The following is a 21,337-nucleotide window of genomic DNA, read 5'->3' as shown; positions in this document are numbered from 1 at the left end:
GTGACGCATGAGGGGAGCACTACGGAAAGCGAATCTCCAGGGGAGGGTCAAGCTGGCTGTGAGCTTTCTCCATGACAGATGGAAGAGTCCCCCCACAAACACAGAACTGAGAGGTGGTCAGTGAGGCTTGTGAAAACTCTAAATCCAAATTCCAGAATATATTTTTTTAAATTTTTAATGTTTGTTTATTTTTTAGAGAGAGAGAGACTGTGAGTGGGGGAGAGGCAGAAAGAGAGGGAGACACAGAATCCCTCCAAGACTCTGAGCTGTGAGCACAAAGCCCAATGCAGGGCTCAAACCCATGAACCGTGAGATCATGACCTGAGCCAAAGTTGGACGCTTAACCAACTAAGCCACCTATGCACCCCCAAATTCTAGTATCTTTACTAAGGCGTATAAAGTCCTCTGCGACTTAACCGCATTTCCTGCCACTCTAACGTGCATCAGCCTTCTTTCTGTTTCCTTGAATATGCCTAGGATCTTCTCACCTCAGGGTATTGCTTCTGCATTCTAGAATGCTCTTGCAGCCCAGGCAGTAGTCCTTTCTTATTTCTATCCAACAATCCTTTCCTCCCTCAATTAAGTTCATCTGTTATATATTCTCAGCATACTTTTCTTTCAGAGCACTCATTATGACAATAGTTAAGCATTGACAAACGTGTGCCTTTACCACAAAAGTATAAATTCTATGAGGGCTAAGACTGTCTACCAGTATCCCTAGCTCCCAGCACTGTACTTGGCACAGAACAGATATTAAGAAACCTTTAATAAATGAATGCAAAAACAAAAAGCACCCAATCACTAAGCTTTCTAAAGCCCACTATACTGGGCACTGTTACCAAGCTTTCTGTATCCAGCATTAGGTCAATAGAAACTGCCCTGCTATTTGTCACCTATGCTAAAAGGGGTGAATATGTTTGTTGAACATAAAAAAAGTCAAGAAAGGTGTTTCGATATGATAGAAAACACACACACACACACACACACACACACACACACACACATCAAATCAACACTGCTAGCCTAAACCTGAGCAGGATAAGACAAGCCAGGGCCATCTATCTACCCACAAAGTTGTCACTGCTCAAACAAGTTAAAACACTGAAACGCAGCCTTGAAACACTGAAAAATGGCTTACTATTACTGCTTGGGCTCAAATTAAAAAAAAAAAAAAAATGGAAAAGAGCAACACTTTATGCCCTGATACGCTTTGTTCTGTGAAAGACAACAGGCCCAAAATGGATTTGCTTATGCTAAGCCCCATGTCACCAACTGAAACTTAACTTGGCTTTAGCTCTTCCAGAAATGGAATCTTAAACCAGTTAATCACGAATCAACTTTCATCAGCATTAAGTACTCTGCTGATAAGGCCCTGCCACCCTCTATAAGGTGAGTAACCTTGAATACCAATCTGCCTCTCTGCCGAGTGCAACTTCCTTATTCTGCTCCATCTGCCTATAAAATCTCTGCCTTGCATAGCTCTCTGGCACTCCTTTTTTTATCTGCTAGATTGGATGCTGCCCAATTCACAAACTACTGAATAAAGTCAATAAAACCTTTAAAATTTACTCAGACGAATTTTATTCTTAAACAGTTTTAACTCTAGGGATTCGGTCTTTGTCTCTTAAATGCTTAAACTGGAAACAAACTTTTAAAATAACTTTTAAAAAAATACTAAAACTTCAAAGTAGTCAACACGTGGGTGTAGTATAAAAATGTTACTGAGCTATGTTGTGCACATGCATTGGCCCATGACCTCACTATGCTGCTGTCCCCTGCTCGTTAGAGAGCCTCTCTGGCCAGGCTTCCTGAGGGCTGCTGTCATGTGACACTGACACCCCACCACAAACACATCAACGTCCCCAACGAGACCTGCTCATCTGACAAGAGGAAATTCACCACCTACGCCAGCCACATGCTGTCCCCTCGGCACCTAACTGGGACATCCACGTGCCCAGTGCTGTTCTACACACTGTACACACCGTCCCGATTAAGTTCACGGCAACCCGATTTTGTAAATGAGAAAACTGAGGTGCAGAGAGGCTGTGTAACTTGACTGGGGTCATTTAACTGCTGAGCAGCACAGCTGGGATTCAGACCCAGGCAGTAGAACTCAAAAACTAGACTCTCCATTTCAGGTTCAGAAGCACCAAGAAATAAAGAACTTGGCTTTTCTGCCTGCTCACAACCCCAGCCCACTTACCAGTGTGTGAGTGCTTGGCAAACTTTCAACTGGACTTGAGCAGGGCTGCCACATGCAGGGGGACAGGTTCTGCCCTGTGATATGCTGTGAGGAAGGGCAGACTGAGAGCCAGCTCATGCTCTGCTTGGCCAGGCAGGTACACTGGTGAGGGCTGCATCCTCCTGCCACACGGAGGGGGTGGTTTCTTTAAAATGCATAAAGATACCATATGGACCACCAGGTGGCTCTGAGGTGAACACCTGGGGAAAGTCAGAATTTTCCATGACATTCTATTTTTAATTTGTGTACCTAAAAAAAAATGTAAACCTGAAAGTAATATATGGCACTCATAAATATCATTATTATTTTTTAAAGATTTTATTTTTATGGGGCGCCTGGGTGGCTCAGTCCTTTAAAGCATCCTACTCTTGATTTCAGCTCAGGTCTTGATTTCAGGGTCATGAGTTCAAGCCCTGCGTTGGGCTCCATGATGGGCATGAGGCCTACTTTAAAAAAGATTTTAAGTAACCTCTACATCCAATGTGGGGCTTGAACTTACAACCCCGAGATCAAGAGTTGCATGCTCTACCGATCGAACCAGCCAGGTGCCCCGCTATTATTATTTTTTGATTCACTTCTATTTCAAGGTAATATTTATCAAATGCTTACCACTCACCAGTTACTGAGTGCAACAAAGGAGCTACCATAAGAAGTGGGTATTGAAAGGGCGAGTGGGGAGATGAGAACTCCTGAACCAGGAGAACTGAGAGACCCCAAAGCACCATATTAATCCATTCATGAAACAGGGCTCTCCCTAAGGATAATTCAGGATGAGGCAGATCACATCCAATCTGGGATGATGGCAGAGAGCTTGAACTTTGGTGTCAGGTGGACCTGGCTCTGGCACATTCTGGCCATGACCTTGGGCATGTTTTTAAGCTCTTTGCACCTCAGCCTCTTCATCTGTGAAATGGAGCTAAAAATAGAATCTATCAGGGTTAATATGAGGATTAAATGATAATACCTATAAAGGGCTTTGCCTAGTGTCTGGAACAAAATCAAGCTTACTAACCATGAGCTATTATTATTACTACTACCAATTAATAATTAGTTGCAAATGTCAGTGGGAACAAATATTGCAAGCCTTGGCCCCAGGCCCAAAATGTAAGGAATATGAAATTCCTCAATGGCAGGGACATATGTTCCATTTCACTGTGTGCCCAGAGGTCCCCATCACCCCTCACACTACTTAATATCCCAAAGGGGCTCATCAACTAATCATTCCTCCCTAATGCAGACAGCAGTTAGATCTGAACCTTAGCTCAGATGTGGGCATTTAATTACAAGTATCATCTAAATTCTTTTCTTTCTTTAGTTGCATCCTTTGTTAGCATTCTTCTTAGCACGTGGAAAAAAGGTATCAAAGATTTAAATAAAATCATTCAAGTTAACTATTTATGAGGAATTCTGGTAAAAAGCTTGATAGGAAAGAAACCAGAACAAGATTTAAGACAAATATTTAAATCATCTATAAATTTCCATGATGTGTACTTGTCCTAAGTTAGATCACTCAAATTACGCTATACAAGGCAAAGTTAGGGTGCTATCAGTTTACAGGGTGGCGAGCTTGTTTTAGAGAGCTACGTTCTTTCACCTCGTTCTTTCACCTCTGCTCTGCTGCTGCACGTGTCCCGTGCACAGACTCCTCGCCCCTCCCACCACGGGGCTTCTGCAGGGGCCGTGTTCTGGGACCTCCTTCTTACTTTAAGAACCTAGTAACTTGTCAGCTTGGTATGACTTATTTTAGAGAACATTTTTGATTTTTGATTTTAGAATTCTTTTAGTTATATCTCAGTTTAGTGATGGATTCATTAGATTGTGGTTTGTTCATTTAAAAAAAATTAAAAATTTGGGTTCAGTCTGGGGTTTAACAAGTTTTGTGCTTATTTGGGATCTGGTTTAAGCTTCCACTGAAGTCCGTGAGGAAAATTTTGGACAACTATCTGATGTAGTCAGTAGTCCCAAGCTCTTCTTCTCCTGTTCCATTGGGCTGTCTTTTCTCTGTCTGCTTAGTTACATCTTCATGCTCAAAAAACAGTTCTGCCATGTGCTAGCTGTATGAACTCGGACACTTGGACAAGTTAATTAACACCTCCAGGCCTGTTTTTTTTTTTTTTTCTACAAAATGGATGTTAGTGCACCTTACACATAAAATGTATCTCATTCTATTGCTCTTTTCACCCTAATTTTCCATGAAAATTCCAGAAAACAATACCTACAACTCTTTTCTTTAGCCCATCTCATTCTGATGATAACAACCAATTTAATGCTTGTTGCTTGAAAGGTAGGAATCAGGGGCCATTTTGTAAGCAAGGGTTTCTCTGAAGCTAAAGTGGAAAGATGAATGGCTTAGAGAGTCTCAGGCTTCAAGGGCTTCCAGTGAGCCTGAGCAAGACTAGTTCTCACAGGTTGGGCAGTGGGGAGCCAGCCTGACCCCAGAAGAAAAGGAGTTAGCCTCAAAATAGTCCTGGAAGGTAAATGCAAAAACATGTATTTGGCAAAATAAGGAACTATGGGTAATACAGTAAGAGTTCTTGTATCAAAGTCTTGCAAGAAAAACACAGGTATAGTAATGCAATTGAAAGAACCAATGTTTACTTTTAAAGAATAAGTTCAGGGGCACCTGGGTGGCTCAGTTGGCTAAGCGTCCGGCTTTGGCTCAGGTCATGATCTCACGGTTTGTGGGTTCGAGCCCCGCGTCGGGCTCTGTGCTGACAGCTAGCTCAGAGCCTGTTTCAAACTCTGTGTCTCCTCTCTCTCTGACCCTCCCCTGCTCATGCTGTTTCTCTCTCTCTCAGAATAAATAAATAAATAAATAAATAAATAAATAAACATTAAAAAAAAGAATAAGTACATGCATCATGATATTTATGATAAATAAAACCAATAACTGTATTAACAAATAGAAAATCAGTGACTCTATTGTTCTTTGGGGGGGAGGTCCTATATGCCCATTAAAGATATTACCCACCACAACCCTACTGTGAAGAATAAGCAGAAAAGAGGTCAGTGGCTTCTTTGGGCCCACACATTGCTCTTTCCACTGTGGGTCAAGGCACAGAGCAAGAGTACCCTCAGACTATCATCTTAGCCTCAGATTAGATCATTACTCAGTTTTTTCACACACAGAAATGGCAAAAACATCCATATGGCCAGCCTCACCAGTGTTAGTAGACAGAGTTAGGGAAGGCAAAGCATTTTGCAACCTGAGTGTTCTGTTCTCCTCACAGCTCCCTTCTGTTCCATCCTCACCTCACTGGGAAGGGGGCCTTTAAGCACCATAAAGAAGTTATGCCCAGAGTGGCAATCAATACCAGCAAGGAAGAAAGGAGGCAGGGCAGAGGCACCTCTGTACCAGAAGGGGTGGGGCTGGATAGAGGACGTGGGGAAGGGAGGCCATGGAGGAAAGAGCCTGGGGCTCCCTCCTAAGGAGGCCTCTGCAACTGAAGCCCTTCCCAGTAAACACAACTCCTGGGAAGGTCTGGCTACCATGTCACTGAGCCTGCCCACGCTGTTCTTCTAGGTGTCATAGGCTTAATAACAGGGTTATGGTCATAAAGGTAAATTCCCTAAGGCAGTTCCTAGCTCTGCGATTAGACAGCCCCTGTTAAAAAATGATCCTTTAGACAGAGCTTTGCCTTGGCAGCAGCCTCTTCTGGGTTGTGTTTGAGGTTCTTTTATATTTGATGACCAAAGCCCATCCCCAGTCCAGAGTGCTGTGTCCACAAGATGGTGCTGAGTCCACACAGAGAAATGCTCTAGTGTCCTGGGTAGCTGGTAATGCCGTCCCCCATTCTCCCACCCCATCTCCCACTATCCCACCCCAATCCTCCTCAAAATGGGCAGATGAGTATGCACTGCTCCAAAAGAAATAGACACTGAGTGTTTTAGGTAACAAAGAGAGCCTGCTTCTTAGTGGAGGTTGCACTCTAACTCGTTCTTAATTGGTCACAAATGGCTTCTAGAGAGTCTTCAGATAAAGGGTGGGGACTGTACTGCCCAGTGCATCAATTTCCTCCTGGGAGGAGCAGTCCTCACCAGGAGCAAAGAGAGGGCCCTCAGTGGTGGCCTCTGCCCCACCATAGCCCTTTGAAGGTTTATTTAGCACGTCCCCTTTCCTGGGCTAAACATCTCAAATCCCTTCTGCTAGTCCACTGTGAAGAGGGTTTTGTAGACAAAAAGAGCATTAGATTTGGTCTAAGCCTCTCACTTTGGATGCAAGTAAACTGAGGCGTGGCAAAGTCTAAGATCCTATGGTGTGACCAAAACTGGTTTCTGGACTTCGATTCCAGATGCTTCACTATATCATACTCAAATGGCAGATGTTGGGACCTGCTGGCCAACAGCACGACCACAGAAAGGACTTGACCTTCCTAACACACACCACACAGGGTGTTGGGAGGATTAAACGAAGTACCTGAGCACTCAGCAAGTGCAAATAGTAAGCAAATAACTGATTTTATTTAGGATATACACATGTTTTTTTTTTTTTTTTTTTAAATGGCATGGAGTTCTCCTTTCCTCCCTTGTTTTCTTCTTCCTTGGCTTCCAAACTTCCAAGGCTGATTTTTTTTAACTGAAACTTAAAAATTAACTCATTTATTCTGATTACACTTAATCTTGTTCATTTTGTCCATCATCTCCAGTGTGTGGGGATATTTTAGAATGTAAATTCTAACTTAAAATCAATCTACTAATTCTTTAAAAACATGTTACACAGATTTGTCCTCCTGAAACTTACAGATAAGTTTCTGTGACAAAAAGGCAGGGCTGTTTTCTACGCTCACCTCCAAAGACTGGCAGAATGTGGTCATTCTCACCTCTCCCCACCCTCCCTTCCCCCTGCCATCATATTTTAAGATCAGAACTTGGAAAATATTTTTCAATCTATCAGGATAAAAAAGATAAAGCCTTGGTTTCATTTCTGATGAGGAAGCAGGTTGACTCTACACAATGAGGAAGTGGCCCTGTGAAGAACAGCTCTGTCTGTGTTAATGCATTAATATGTTTGGAATCAAGACACTGAGACCTCAGGATAAATGAGCTCTTGTGCTGAGATCCAGAAAACTTCTGAGCTGCAGAAAAGAGCTTTTACTTAAAAGAACCAGCTCCCTAGAGTTGATCTGTGGTCCTTGGGCTGGTCCTTGGTTACAGGTGAACCAATGCAAATCCCTAACCAGTTACATTCTCAGCTCTGTTGTTTTGGTAAGTGTAAGATGTTAATTTTCTAACTACTCTTCCTTATTCCCACATCTTCCCTAACTAGCTCATGCCATTTGTTTTTCTGGGCTCACAACCCAGCCTGCTCATACCCTGCCCCAGCAGGAAATCTGACAACCTACAACTAACTGCCTTAGTGCCCATATTCACTGACCCAGCAGGACACCACCTTCTCCAACCTGACACTTTCTAAAGGCCAACCTTTTAGACCCAAATGCAGAACAAGGACAAGAACACTCAGCCTTACTCTTGTTTAGCCCTATGCCATTTACAAATCCCTTTCATACATACCATTTCATTTTCTTTCTCACAATAGCACTGTGGGCTGTGAAGTGATATTTCTATCTCAAAGATGAAGACCCTGAGGCTCAGAAAAATTAAGCCAAATCCTAACACCACATATTATGTATTTGGCAAGGTTGGGTTTTCAACCCTGATCTTGTGACTGTGGTCACAAACTCCTTCTAGCATACTTAAAAGGAAGACTGTATTTCTGTTATTCCAAATGTTAATAAATATAAATTACCATCTCATCTTTCGAGTAATGTGTTTAATGGCTGTGTTTGTTTTGTGCCAAATTCAGTGCCAATATGCCATTCAAGAGATTATCAATAGCCATTTTGACCAATAGATCCAGTTTTTCCTGACCAGCCTACAAACCACTGACACTGCCAACCAGGTGATGATGTCTGCATTCCACTTTGTATTCTCTGCCATCTTGCATTACTTGATTGCACATCTTGTTTAATTCATTCTATAAAATGGAATGATACCTGAGATGATTATTGGCTCAGTTAAATGAAGCAATGACTATAAGAGAACTTAGTTAGCAAGTGTTCAATTAATACTACTATTAGTAACTACTACTATTTTTACTACTACTACTACTACTACTACTAAAATTTCATTACAGTCATTAAAACCAAATATATTTTTGTTTTTTTAACAAGTGTCTGATGAGGTATAAGGCAGCATGGGCCCAATAATTCAGAGAAGCAGAAACACTATTTAAACCCCTTGGCCTTGTTAAATCCTTTATACCTTCCCTCATTCAGCAACTTCCTGGAGCCCACAGTCTACCAGAAGAGACAGACATGCACAGAAACAGCTCCACCATGATGACCACACTCTAGTGATTGTGCCCAGCACTCTGGAGGAGGCAGCTTTAAACAGTTTAGGGAAGGAAAGTCAGGGAAAGAGAGGTGGAACAGAGTCCTGGAAGACAGGGAGCATTTCTTTGAAATCCAAGAGAGAAAAAGGCATTCTACTCCAGGCAGAGGTCTGAGCAAAGGCTAGGAGGCCTGAGACAGAATGACACATTTGGGGAACGGCAGAGTGGTGGGGATGGCTGTTGCACAGGGTATGAACAAGGCCTGATGGAGAGACAGAGGGTCAAACTAGTAGGGACCCAGTTGTTAAGAGTTTTGTATGTTATCAAGACTTTGGATTTTACCCTCTAGTCTAGCATATTGGACTCACCTACAGACTGAATAAAAAACCAACAGCAGGTTCCAATTCGAGATTCTGGTTTGTTTGGTCTTGGGTGAGTAATGGGTACTGAGAGTTTTTTAAGTTTGTTTATTTATTTTCAGAGAGAGAGAGAGAGAGAGAGAGCGAGCTGGGGATCAGAGGGAGGGAGAGAATCCCAAGCAGGCTCTGTACTGTCAGAGCAGAGGCCACATGGGCCTCAAACTCACAAACTGTGAGATCATGACCTGAGCCAAAATCAAGAGTCAGATGCTTAACTGACTGAGCCATCGAGGCACCCCTCCAGTTGATTCTCATCGTGCAGCCTGGACAATGGTTAGTCATCTAAAAGATTTTAAGGGAGGATCATTTGACAAATTTGCAGACAGATCATTCTGGGAACCATCTGGTGAGAAAGAGGTCTGGAAGGAGTCTAGAAAGAAGACAAGGGGAAGGTGGGGAATGAAGAGGGAAGATAGATCTGAAAGCTATTTGGATGGAAGAATCAATTCCCTGGAAATGAGAGGAAAGAGAGAGTGAAGGATGACAGCTTATACCCCAATTCCATTGCTTCAATGTACCACCAGCAGGTAGGGAACCCGATCAAAGAGCAGGTCTGGGAGAAAGATAATAAAGTCAGTGTTCCCTGAGGAGCCTGTGGAATATGCTATCAAAAGGCATCCAAAACACACCTTGCTGCTGACAGCAAGCCTGGCTGAAGATTCAGATGTAAATAAAGTGGATGAACAGAAGGAGGAACACCACTCCTGAGGGGGAACAGATGTACCAGGGTCACCTGGATGCCCTCATTAAAACTGGAGTTCTTGGTGCCACCCTTGCCTGACAGAATCAGAATGGTCAAGGTAAAGCCCCAGAGACTGGTTTTCACACATTCCCAGGCATTTCTGGATCAAGACTAGGACTGGACACTGTATCCAGCTTCCTAAGAATCCTGTAACAAGTTGCTACCAACTTGGTGACTTACATCAACAAATTTCTTCCCTCACAGTTCTGGAGGCTGGAGTTTGACATCAAGGTTATCAGCAGGGCCACGCTCTTTCTGAACTTGCTAGAGGACAATCATTCCTTGCCTTTCCCAGCTTCTGGTGGCTCTAGGCATTCTCTGGCTTGTGGCTGTGTCACTCTAATCTCAGCCTATGTCTTCACGTGGCCTTTTCTTTATTGGTTGCTCCTCTGTGTGTTTCTTATAAGGCTGGTTGTTACTGGATATTGGGCCCACCCCAGAATCCAGGATGAACTCATCTCAACATTTTTTTTTTTATTTTTATTTTTTTATTTTAAAAATTTTTTTTAATGTTTTATTTATTTCTAGGAGACAGAGAGAGAGACAGCATGAGCAGGGGAGGGTCAGAGAGAGAGGGAGTGACAGACTCTGAAACAGGCTCCAGGCTCTGAGCTGGCAGTCAGCACAAAGCCCAACGTGGGGCTTGAACCCACGAACCGCGAGATCATGACCTAAGCGAAAGTCGGACGCTTAACCGACTAAGCCACCCAGGCGCCTCTCATCTCAACATTCTGAACTTACCTACATTTGCAAGGATCCTTTTTCCAAATAAGGTCATATGCACAGCATCAGGATATGCATATCTCTTTTGGGGGCCATATTCAACCTAATACAGACACCATGGCAACAACCCATCTGGATAAATGGGAGAGGGTACTGAGATCCAGAACTCCAGGCTAAGTTCCCTGACAGCAGCAGGAAGAAGAAGAAGAAGAAGAGGAAGAAAGAGAACTATTTCAGGGACTAAAATCTGCAGCTGCACTTCCAAGTCTTGCGCTGCCTAAGACCCCGGGCCACTAAGTGTGCAGTGCACATGGCCATCTGAAAGTACATGCAGACTGGAAAAAATCACCATGATCATTAACAAATGCTAGACCATGCTTCTCTCAAAATATAGGTGAAAGCTTTGAAAGGCTGAAAAGGCTTTTCATTAATTCACTTCCTAAATTAATTTAATTAGATACGAAGTTAGGCTTTGGTCTCTAAGATACTGTGGCTACTTTCTCCTCACCACTCTAGTAGTTTCCAGTCAACTCACCGAGGCAGCACAGGATTCGTTACTTCTATCTTTCCAAATGTTTCCTTAGGAGCAGGTAAAACTCTCAGTCTCCAACATTAAAGAAGGTTCAGTTACACCTCCCTTCTCATGCCTACTGGGGTCCCTGCATCTTTACTGAGACCACATCACTCCTTATTTTTACACGGATACACATTCCACCACTGAAGTCCTACACTGTAATTACTTGTGTCGGTTCCCTGACACACAAAGGTTTTCTGGCCTCTTAACATAGGAATTTCCCTTCTTGGCAAGATGGTTTGCATGTCCAGAAGGTCAGTGGGGGGTGGGGCGGGTGGAAAGGAACCACATGCCAGGCTGAAAAGTCACAGCTCGAGAACACTAGCCTTCAGAATCAGATTCCTGGTGTGGTCAAAACCACCCCATCCTTACTGTACATCTATACATCCTCACTGTATAATATAAAAGGCACTTCCCTCAAAATGTCCTCACCCTCTCAGACTCTCCCAAAGCATCTTCTAGCTAGCAAACCCGCAAGGACCCATCTCTAGGCTAGTCTGTCTCTGCTTCCCCACAGCATCTAGAGGAGTGTTCCCCAAACATTCATGCGCATGAGTCAGCTGGGCCTCCTGTCTAGCGCATTTTCTGACACAGCGGGTCACATATATGTGGTCCATCTTCATTTTCGTCAGGGTGGAGACGGCTGAGGTGTACACCTGGGTTTCAGGTTTAAGGAAACCAAGTTCCCTTACCTGCTGGTCAAATGATTATAGTTATAATGGTGATGACGATGATGCCAATGACAGGAAGAGCTAATATTTACTGAGTGCTTTCTACAAGCTCGGCCCTGTGCTAAGTGCTTTACAGACATTATGATTCACTCTGTACCAAGAGAGCTGCGGAAAACAGGAGTGGTTAAAAGATATTTAGAAAAAAGGCAAGGCATTTTAAATTCCAGGATGTGCAGAAGGTCAATCAAGTGTCAACAGAGAGGCCAATTCTCACACTATCCCTCCCAGTCTGGGACTAGTTAGGCAGCAGCTAAACTGCTTGATATTTCAGAAAGCATCTTTGGACTGAGGAAGTCAACACCAGAGCTTAATATATCATGAAATGCCTGCTGTCCTTCACTGTCATCCCATGGCCCGATGCCAGCCAGGTTCGCCTCTGCAGCTTTGGCTCCATTTGGCTGCCTTGGGAGGAACATGCCTAAACAGGGAGTGGCTTCCTTTGGTGGGTTCTTCCTGTTCTATCCTGAGATGGGCACAGTGAGCACTGCGCAGCTTAATAAAGGCTGTTACGGCTGATGCCTCTCAAGATGTCCCCCAGATGTCCTTGGACATACACGCTGCGTTTTGCTGCTGATTCTACTGACAAATTACTTTGCCTGTTATGACACAGATACTGTTTATATTCAAAGTGGTTCCCTTTATTTGCTGTGACACGGATAAGGTTCAATGGCCATGACTTTTCCTTGGGATGGGTCCTGGAGAACTTCAAGCCCAACGCTCTGCAAGAAAAGACTGGGCAGGCTGCCACTGAGGAAATCCAGGTTGGTGGGCTGAGTCAGGTGGTGTGGCTCTATAATTGGCATGTAAGCAGTCTGGAGGCTGAATTCAGCCTGTAGATATGTTTCATTTGGCCCTCCAATATTTAAAAAGTTTTTCAAGCCTCTGGCTTGCCACAGTTTCACCATTCTATCTTCTTACACCCAGCCTACAATGAACATTCATATTATTTTCTTGCCCCCATATGTGTCTGAACTTTAGACCTTAGTCTATAATAACCTAAGTAGAAACCACTTGTAAGTTTCATTCTGCCTATAATTTTTCCATTTCTATACAGTGATTCAATGCCTTCCTAAAAATTATATGGTGAGGTCTCAGTATCCAAGCTTCCAAAACTACTGAAGTTTTCCATCCTAATGAAGGATAGGTGGTAAGAAGCCTTAACATAGAAGCCTTAACATGGAGTATATTTGGATCACATAATATTTCTTCAGGATCCCTCCAGTTTGTTCATGCCCAGGTGGAAAACTCCTTAATATATGACTCTTAGGGGGAAGGGTGGCAGATTTCAAACTCCTCACTTTGCTTCGAAAGGCACTTCAACCACAAGGTCAACTCGAGCTCCTCAAAATCAGATTCATACTCCTGGAGGTACGTGCTTTCCTTTCCAAAAGAGGTTCCATATTCATCATTAGCAGATGATGTAGTGGGGAAGCGGTAATTGCTAAGAAAGCACAGGCCTTTACCAGTGGTTCCTTCCTGGGTCAGAGTATTCTGAATGACACCACGCTTCACTGCTGTGACACACAAATAACAATTCTAAAAGCTAGATCACAGAAACACAGCCTGGACAACCTCGCAGTCTGGGCTTCCAACAACGGCATACACACAGTAAAGTGTATCTACCAAGATCACCAGTGTCTCCAGGGAATCCTTGTGAACTGCTCAATAGAACAATGGTGGTCAACCCAAGGAAGCAAATTCTGCTCCAGAGACCCAGGATGTAGGGGTCGTGGTGCAGAGCTGATCCTTCTGGCCTCTGGCACCAGCGGGGACCTCCTGGAGAAAAGCTGCTGATGCTCTTCCCTGTTCCGCCGCGCTTGCTCCCCACTGTCAACACTGAGTCCACAGTCCACAGCGTGTTCCCCGCTGGTGAAATGCCAATGCACAGGGATCATTTTCATGGACCCGAGCTCTCATATATCCGAGTCCACATACGTACTTTCCTTGCTCACACGTTTCCTCCTCCCGTGTTTTCCATCATTTCTCTTCCACCTCCCATTTTTCCAGTCTGAAGCCACCGCTGGCAACATTGCGATCCCTGGAGTGAGGCCAGGCATGGCAGCATAGATCCTTGAGGCGGCATGGGATTGTGAAACAGTCACCTCCTCCCAGGGTCCAGGAGATACAGGTGACAAGCGGAGCTGTCACGCAAGCCAGTCCGTAGGTCTGACGTACAACTGGAGGCCCCGGAGCTTCTGCGCACGGTGGAAATGCTACAAAAACTCTGGCTGGTCACTCAAATGGACGCACAGCGGCTGAGACAAAAGAAATCGCCTGGGGAAAACTGGTGGGTGGAAAAGGCAGGAGGAGGAAGGGATATTAAAGGAACTGAGAGTTCCAGGGAGCTTTTTGCCAATCTCACACCAAAGGAAACTAACTCGAAACTGAATGGTTTCTGGCAGTAGTCAGGTATCAAAATCGTTCCCCTGCTCACCTGTCTGACTGAAAGTATCTGCGGGGAAAACAGAGAGCAGTTTCAGCAATAAATAAGTTGCCTACACTAAAAACATAGTAAAATCCTCCAAACAAACCCAAACCTGCTGCAGATAAAAACCTACTATAGGCTGTTTAAAAAACTGTGCTTTTGAATATACTGATCTAAAAAACTCTGAAGAACAGCCTGTTCTGCAGAACAGCTCGAGTTTCTGCTTGTGCTTTCATTTTAGAAAACAAAATGCTCATAGACTCCACAGTGGGAGGGGCTTCACACAGGGATTCAAACTCACAGAAAATGGCCACCGGGCTGGGAAACCTGAACACAACAAACAGGACACTTGGGGGACCTTCTGGGAATACACAGCACTAACTTTCACAACTGTAAATGTCTAGAGACAGACAGAACCTTTTGTCCCCCTGATCAGTAACATAAATCATGGCCTCCAAAGGATTTGTTTGCCGAACGCCACAATGACTAATCACCCGACTTTTTTTTATCCTCCCTAAGCAAGGGAACCTCATGGGGCAAAGAAATACGTCATTTTTAATGGAGGGTAGCTACTAGGATTGGAGCTAAAACTCCTATTTAAACTTCATTTAAAAAATAAAAGGCCTCAAAAAGGACTTCCTAAAATAGAGGCGCAAATCATCTTATCAGAAACTCGTAACAATAAATAGAAAAGAAACTCTTAAAATAGATGATGATTCAAATGTGGCAAAAAGCTCTTGAGTGATTTCCTGAAAATGTCAAAACCAAAACCAAATATTAAGAATATTAAATACATAACAAAACAGGGTAAGGGACTCACTCTGCAGTGTATATTTAACAAAAGATGCGTTTCCAGGGTAATTAATGGTGCTTCGGTGCAAAAAGTCAACTTACAATGTGTAGTGGCTACAGAAAACTCCAGAACTGCTAGACCTTGACAGGAAAAAAATTTAAAGGTCAGGTTCTTTTTTTTTTAACCCTATTTACAGCAGTCAGGGAAGGCCAGTTCTCTAACGTGGGAGTAAAAGCCCAGTCAGGGCTTCATCTCATTGCCACGTCATTGCTTTTTCCAACTAATCTAGTGCCTTCTGCGTCCTCAAGGTGGTACTCCCATTAAAGCAAAGGTGGAAGTCACATCAGTCTGACGGAAGGACAGAAAATACAGTTCTGTGGCAGGCACCCAGAAAGCAGGTATGACTTTGGCTACTATGAGGCAGTCTTAACTGCTTCCACCCACAAGCATGAAGAGAGCACTGGGATCTTGGAAAGCCTTGCTCTTTGAGCTCAAGTCAGGGACTACAAGAACAGAATAAACAGGTGTAGACAGGGACAGACCAGAATGCTGAGTAGAGTTTTAAAAAAGGAAATCCTGGGGACATCTGGGTGGCTCAGTCAGCCAAGCATCCTTCGGCTCAGGTCATGATTTCATGGCTCATGAGTTCGAGCCCCTGGTTGGGCTATGTGCTGACAGCTCAGAGACTTGAGCTTCAGTTTCTGTCTCTCTCTCTCTGCCCTTCCCCAACTCGTGCTCTGTCTCTCTTTGTCTCAAAAATAAACAATAAAAAAAATTTTAATAAAAAAAAAAGGAAATCCTCATTTTGGACTAGAAGTCAATCAATGTTCTATGAGAACTAATCAGAAATCTCTATGTCTACAATAAAATAAAAGTTTGGGTCTCCTTGCCTGGCAAGATAAGAAATTCTGCTTTGTCTTTACTGAATTGGTGGTCTTATTATCTAATTGTAAACAACTCTACAAATAATCAGAAGTTGTTCTAACACATGAACAGGAAAAATAACACAGACAAAATGGGGCCTAGAAACAATGTCCAACTCATGAAGCAGGAAGTGACAGCTCACATCTATCTCACCTTGCACAAAGCCTGCCTTCATGGATTGCTGAAATAACCCCAGGATGCTCCTCTAGGATTTAAATAGCCACTGGGTTTCTCATGAAAATACACCATGAGATGAACACATGTATAAAAGTGGCCAGCAAAATGGGTCAACAAAACACATGCACAGAAGTAGCCAGTACAAGCTGGGTCTTCTTCATATTCCTTCAGAAAATATTTAATTCCTATCAAAATTAAATTATTTTATAGCTTAGTAATTTGCCCTAAAATGCTTTTAAAAAACAGGTAATCAGGGGCACTGGGTGGCTCAGCTGGTTAAGTGGCCGACTCTTGATCTCAGCTCAGGCCTTGATCTCAGGGTCACAAGTTCAAGCCTCATGTTGGGCTCCATGCTGGTCATGAAGCCTACATAAAAAAATTAATAAAAAATAAATAGGAAACCACCTTCTGCCTCTCCCACCTTCTGACTATTTTGATTGACAAGAGTCCAAATGGTCAACAGGATGGAAGTTTTGCATCATGGTGTCCTACTGTGTACGAGAAGCCCTGTGGGCATTACGGTCCACTTTCTCCCATAGAACAGGTTCAGCCCCTCTTTGCACTTTGCTTGCTCACTGCCATCTTCTGCTCTCCTTATAACCTGCTTTAAGACAGAACCCACCTGTTTCTGCAGAGAACATACTGGACTGGGCAATGGACAGCGGGTTCTGTCCCCAGCTTGCTACAACTAGCTGTGTGATCCTGAGTAAGTTCTACGACTTCCTTGGACTCCTATATCCTTATCTAGAAGGAGAGGAGGTTGAGTTAGTTTACTTTTGAGGTTCTTTCTAGCCATGAAATTTGAAAACCATGCTTCCCTACCTCCCACTTTATCATCTTTTGATTGATTCCTAGCCAGGCTCTTTTTGTAAGAATCCTAATTTTCTCCAAAACAATCTCCCACCCTTTAATTCATACACTTGCCTCAAAAGTGTAGAGGGTAAAAGCAGAACCCAAACTCTGGCTGGTACTAGTCTGTCTATGAGGACAGTCAGAGGGAACTCTGAAATCAGGACCCCTGGGAGACCTCAAACATAGGGTTAACTCTTGTCCCCCCTTTCCACCCACTTGTCCCAGCCCCTATGTTTTTCTGCTGGAGACAGAACAGAATTACTGCATCTTAGAGCTGGAAGGAACCTCAATCGTCACTGAGCCAAACCTTCTGTGGTTACAGATGCGGAAACCAAGTTAGTAAAGTTAAATGACTTTCCTTCCCAAGTTGCCTCAGTAGGTCATGGGGAATAGTCCTAGGCTTCTGGTTTGTCTGGTCTCTCACACCATGGTGCCTTTTTCTCTCTCCCAACTTCCCTATGCAGGGCTCTGGGCTTCTTCCCTCTCCCCACCTTAGACTTCAGGGCCTCAGAGGATAATCAACAAACACTTGCTGAGCATCTCTGAGCAATCCCCCTAGGAAGTGTTCTAAATGTTCAACTGGCACAGTGATTCTGGGAGCATTCAGCCCTGCACAAGGGACAGTACCAGTTATAACAAGCCACAAATTGATGGATCTTTTCAGTGTAGAAATCCATTGGTGTTTTCACTTTAAAAGGAAAGCCTGCAGCAGCACACGGACAGTAGATAGGATAGGTGAGGGAGCTAGGGGAGCCTGACGAGTGGGGGGTCCTGATCTGAGACCTGGCACATAGGTGATATTTGCTGAACAATTTCATGTTAGCATATTTGCTTTGCTCCACTTGCTTCTTGTCCAAAATTCTGTGGTTATAATAATATCAAGAACAGGGCCTCTAAGTCTCCAAGCTAAAATCAGGAACACTGATCTATCTCATACTCTATATACGTGGTTGGAGAAACAACAGGGGTTCCCTACCCCTTAGAAGAGGCTGAGCTTTGGTGTGAAAATCTCTTCGGCTGCCCTACTGAGCTTATTTACCTCAATTTCCACCATACCAGGTAATTCTGAGGTTCTAATAAGATGGCTAAAATAATGCACATTAGGTATAGAACTCACTTCATGAAAGCTGCTCTATCTTCTGCCCTTGGGCATGATGGGAATAGAAAGAGAAACTCTAGAAAGTCTCCAGGCCACTGGCATTCTCCAAAAGAAGCAAATCATCAACAGATGCCAACAACATTATAAAAGGACTCAGTATAATTTTAATAACTGTATTTCAGTTATCTGATTTTTAAATTATGTGCAAGAAGTATAAAGAACAACTCAATATGAACAAGTCAAATAGGTTTTATATTCTCCATATATAGTTTAAACATCAATCCTTTCTTGTGAATAAGCAAAGAAATCAGATAGGACTAGGAGGAAATATAGGACCAGTTATTTTTTCATAGATTAAGTGACTCTGGGATAGATGAGCAACGTCAAGTAGCCTAAAAATTATATGATTCCAAGATGCAGACAGGCAGAGAAATGTAATCAAATGGCAGAGATGTTTGTCAACCAGAGGGCAGATAGAAAAATGCATCAGGATATATCTTAGTGGCATCACTGTATAATGTTGCCACCATTAAATATATTATTTATTTGCTACAACACCTAAAATTACATTGCTTTTGCAAACTCTGAGCACAAGAGACAGGGTGTCACCACTTATTCTACAGAAAGAGAAGCTGATTTGGGGGCATGTCACCCCATACTGCTGTGAATGTGCTGTGCTGCAGATAGAGACAGTGGGGTGCAAATACTAGCATTCCTTGACTCTCTGAGACTCATTTGTTTTTATCTTATTACAAATATAACCCATAAACATTAATGATACAAAACACTGGAACATAGATATATCTGTGGTAGAAACTGGATTTGAAATCAGCATATCAAGTTTCAGGTCTGTCCCTTCCTCTGCTTCGTAGAATCTGGCGTTTGTTAACACTCATCATACATTGCCTGTTTAAAATGAAGATTCCAATGGTGGCTCACTTGGCTAAGTATCTGACTTCAATTCATGTCACAATCTCACGGTTCTTGAGTTTGAGCCCCGCATTGGGCTCTGTGTTGACAGCTCAGAACCTGGAGCCTGCTTCGGATTCTCTCTGTGCCTCATGTGTGTGTGTCTCTCTCTGCCCTTCCCCCATTCATGTTTTGTCTCTCTCTCTCAAAAATAAATAATAAACATTAAAAAAAAAGTAATAATAAATGAATATTCCTAGGCCCTCCCCCAAATCTAAATAATCAGAATCTCTGAGTCAGGGGCCTGGGAACCCACATTTTAATAAATCCTCCCATGGAATCTTATCCATATTAAGTTGCCAGTCACTTAAATTATCACAGGATAGATTAGCTATAGTGGGAGGAATGCTCTTTCTGTGATAAAATCAACACATTAAAATGAGTTATAAAGATAAGGCTTTGTGTATAGATGCATATTACATAGACATTTACATACCTATACAAGGCTGTAAGAAGACGGGAATCAACAGTTATTAACTGCCTACTATGGTACAATCCTGACCAAATTATATATTACTCAATCTTCAAATAATCTTATTTGAGTTATAGATGGAAAAAGTTAGGCTTAGAGACATAACTTTTCTGAAGTCACAAGCCTGGAAAATGGCCCGGTGAGGTTGTGAAACTAGATTTATCTGACCCCAGTCTTCTCATTCCATTGTATTAAGCTCATGTGCCCATGAAAACACACACACATACACGACTCCTTCTCTCTCTTTGTCTCACACACACATACATCATATAACAGCCTTTTAGTAAAGGGCAAAGGAATTAAATTACTTTTAGAAAACCTCTAGCATCAACAGAAATGGAGTTTTTAAGGAACTTATTCTATCAACGGCTATTCTTTGGTCTGCCTGCGCACAACAGAATGAGGCGTGTGACTACTATCAAAACTGCATTTAACAGCTGGAATTTTTGTAATCAGAAGTGTGTTTTGGGCCTTGCTGGGGTCAAATTTAATAGCGATTCTTGATTTGCGCAAGCTACAAACTCTTGAAAATGAAACTGTTTAATATTCATTCTGCAAAGTCATATTACCTCACAAAGGAAAGCACTAACAAACATGATCTAGCACTTGTCAATCCAGCAGCCATCCTAAGCCCAGCCCCCACCCCCCAGCATCTGGTACTTCTGTTCTCCCTCCACTGGGAAACCCCGTCTGCTGGCCGTTGGAGTCCTGCTCTCTTACAGTTCTTCCTTGCTTTCTCACCAGATCCCTCCCTAGGTCCTCCCGAAGTCCTTCTTTCTTTTCTCAACCTTTGCCTCCCTATACTGTGGAAGCCTTCTCACTGGTCTCAGAGGCTCTGGTTTCTGGCCCGCCTTCCGTCCTTGATTGATCTCCCCAGGAGCTACTCACAAGAACATGCCCCTGATGCATAGCTGTGACACTCCCCTGTTCAAATATATGCGATAATGCCTACTGGTTAATATGTTCGTATTTCCCGTTGATATTCAAGACCGTTATTGTTTGGCACTGAATGTTCTCAGTTTTATTTCCCACTGGATGCCTCTATAGGCCAGTTCTAACTCGGCTGGATTCACTACCCTTCCCTGAATATGCTCCACGTTCTCTCATTCCCCTGACTCATCTTCCTATCTCAAATGCCTTTTCCCCATCTCTTTTATGAAACTCCACTTCCTTCAAGGACTTGCTTAAATGCCTTTTCTCAAGAAAGAATCTCTTGACTCCTAGGGGAAAAAGAGACCTCTTCCTTTTCAAATTACTAAACTATGTTTTTTGGCATTTACCACACAATTATTCCTGTATGTTTTATTTCCTCACCTACATAACAGGGTCTGAGAGGGAAGGGATCAGATATTTTTGCTGCTGAATCCGTTTTTTCTAGCACGGTGATGTACTTATGTAGGCACTCAATAAATATTTGCTATATAACATTTACAGAACTCCTAAAAGTTTACAAAGCACATTCACATTCAATCTCATTTGTTCTATTTGGATTTAAGTTTATTACAAGGAGCATTCAAGACTTACAATCTGATTTCTGTTGCTTGATACAATTATTGGAGTTATCTCTAACTCTGTACTCTGTAAATTAAAGTAGCTCTTACATTACTTTACTTTTGAACACTCATAGTCCTGGGCAGTCTACAAAGCTAGAAGAGGGGAGAATTTCAAGTCAAAGAAAGTCCCCTTGCTAAACTGCTTTTCTCTATGTCTGTTGGTTAGGTTCACAGATAAAACATTTTTACAAGCAGGTGATAGTAATGGCAAAATCAAAATTTTAAAGAGAAGAAACTCCTTTCTTAAGATTTTAAGATTTTTAAAAAGACCTATATATCCTTTAGGAGTCAATCTTGAACATCCTTAGAGC

General features: G+C 42.9%; 1 protein-coding gene across 8 annotated transcripts in view; it reads right to left on the bottom strand.

Moving 5' to 3' along the window:
- Nucleotides 1-21,337, bottom strand: part of ZBTB38 (zinc finger and BTB domain containing 38) — a 158,288-nt gene that overhangs the window by 51,480 nt on the left and 85,471 nt on the right. Inside the window, exon 7 of one of the 8 annotated variants that reach the window (XR_005531128.1) lies at nt 8,008-8,216. The exons of the other annotated variants lie outside the window; for them this stretch is intronic. The gene's annotated coding sequence lies outside the window, so the exon portion shown is untranslated. Of the gene's footprint in view, nt 1-8,007; nt 8,217-21,337 lie in introns of those variants that run through there. 8 annotated transcript variants of the gene reach the window in all.

Source organism: Hyaena hyaena, unplaced genomic scaffold, assembly GCF_003009895.1.
Source record: "Hyaena hyaena isolate Hyena2069 unplaced genomic scaffold, ASM300989v1 scaffold_311, whole genome shotgun sequence".
NCBI lineage: Eukaryota > Metazoa > Chordata > Mammalia > Carnivora > Hyaenidae > Hyaena > Hyaena hyaena.
Note: the sequence above shows the minus strand (reverse complement) of the source record. Positions and strands in the feature narration are given on the sequence as shown.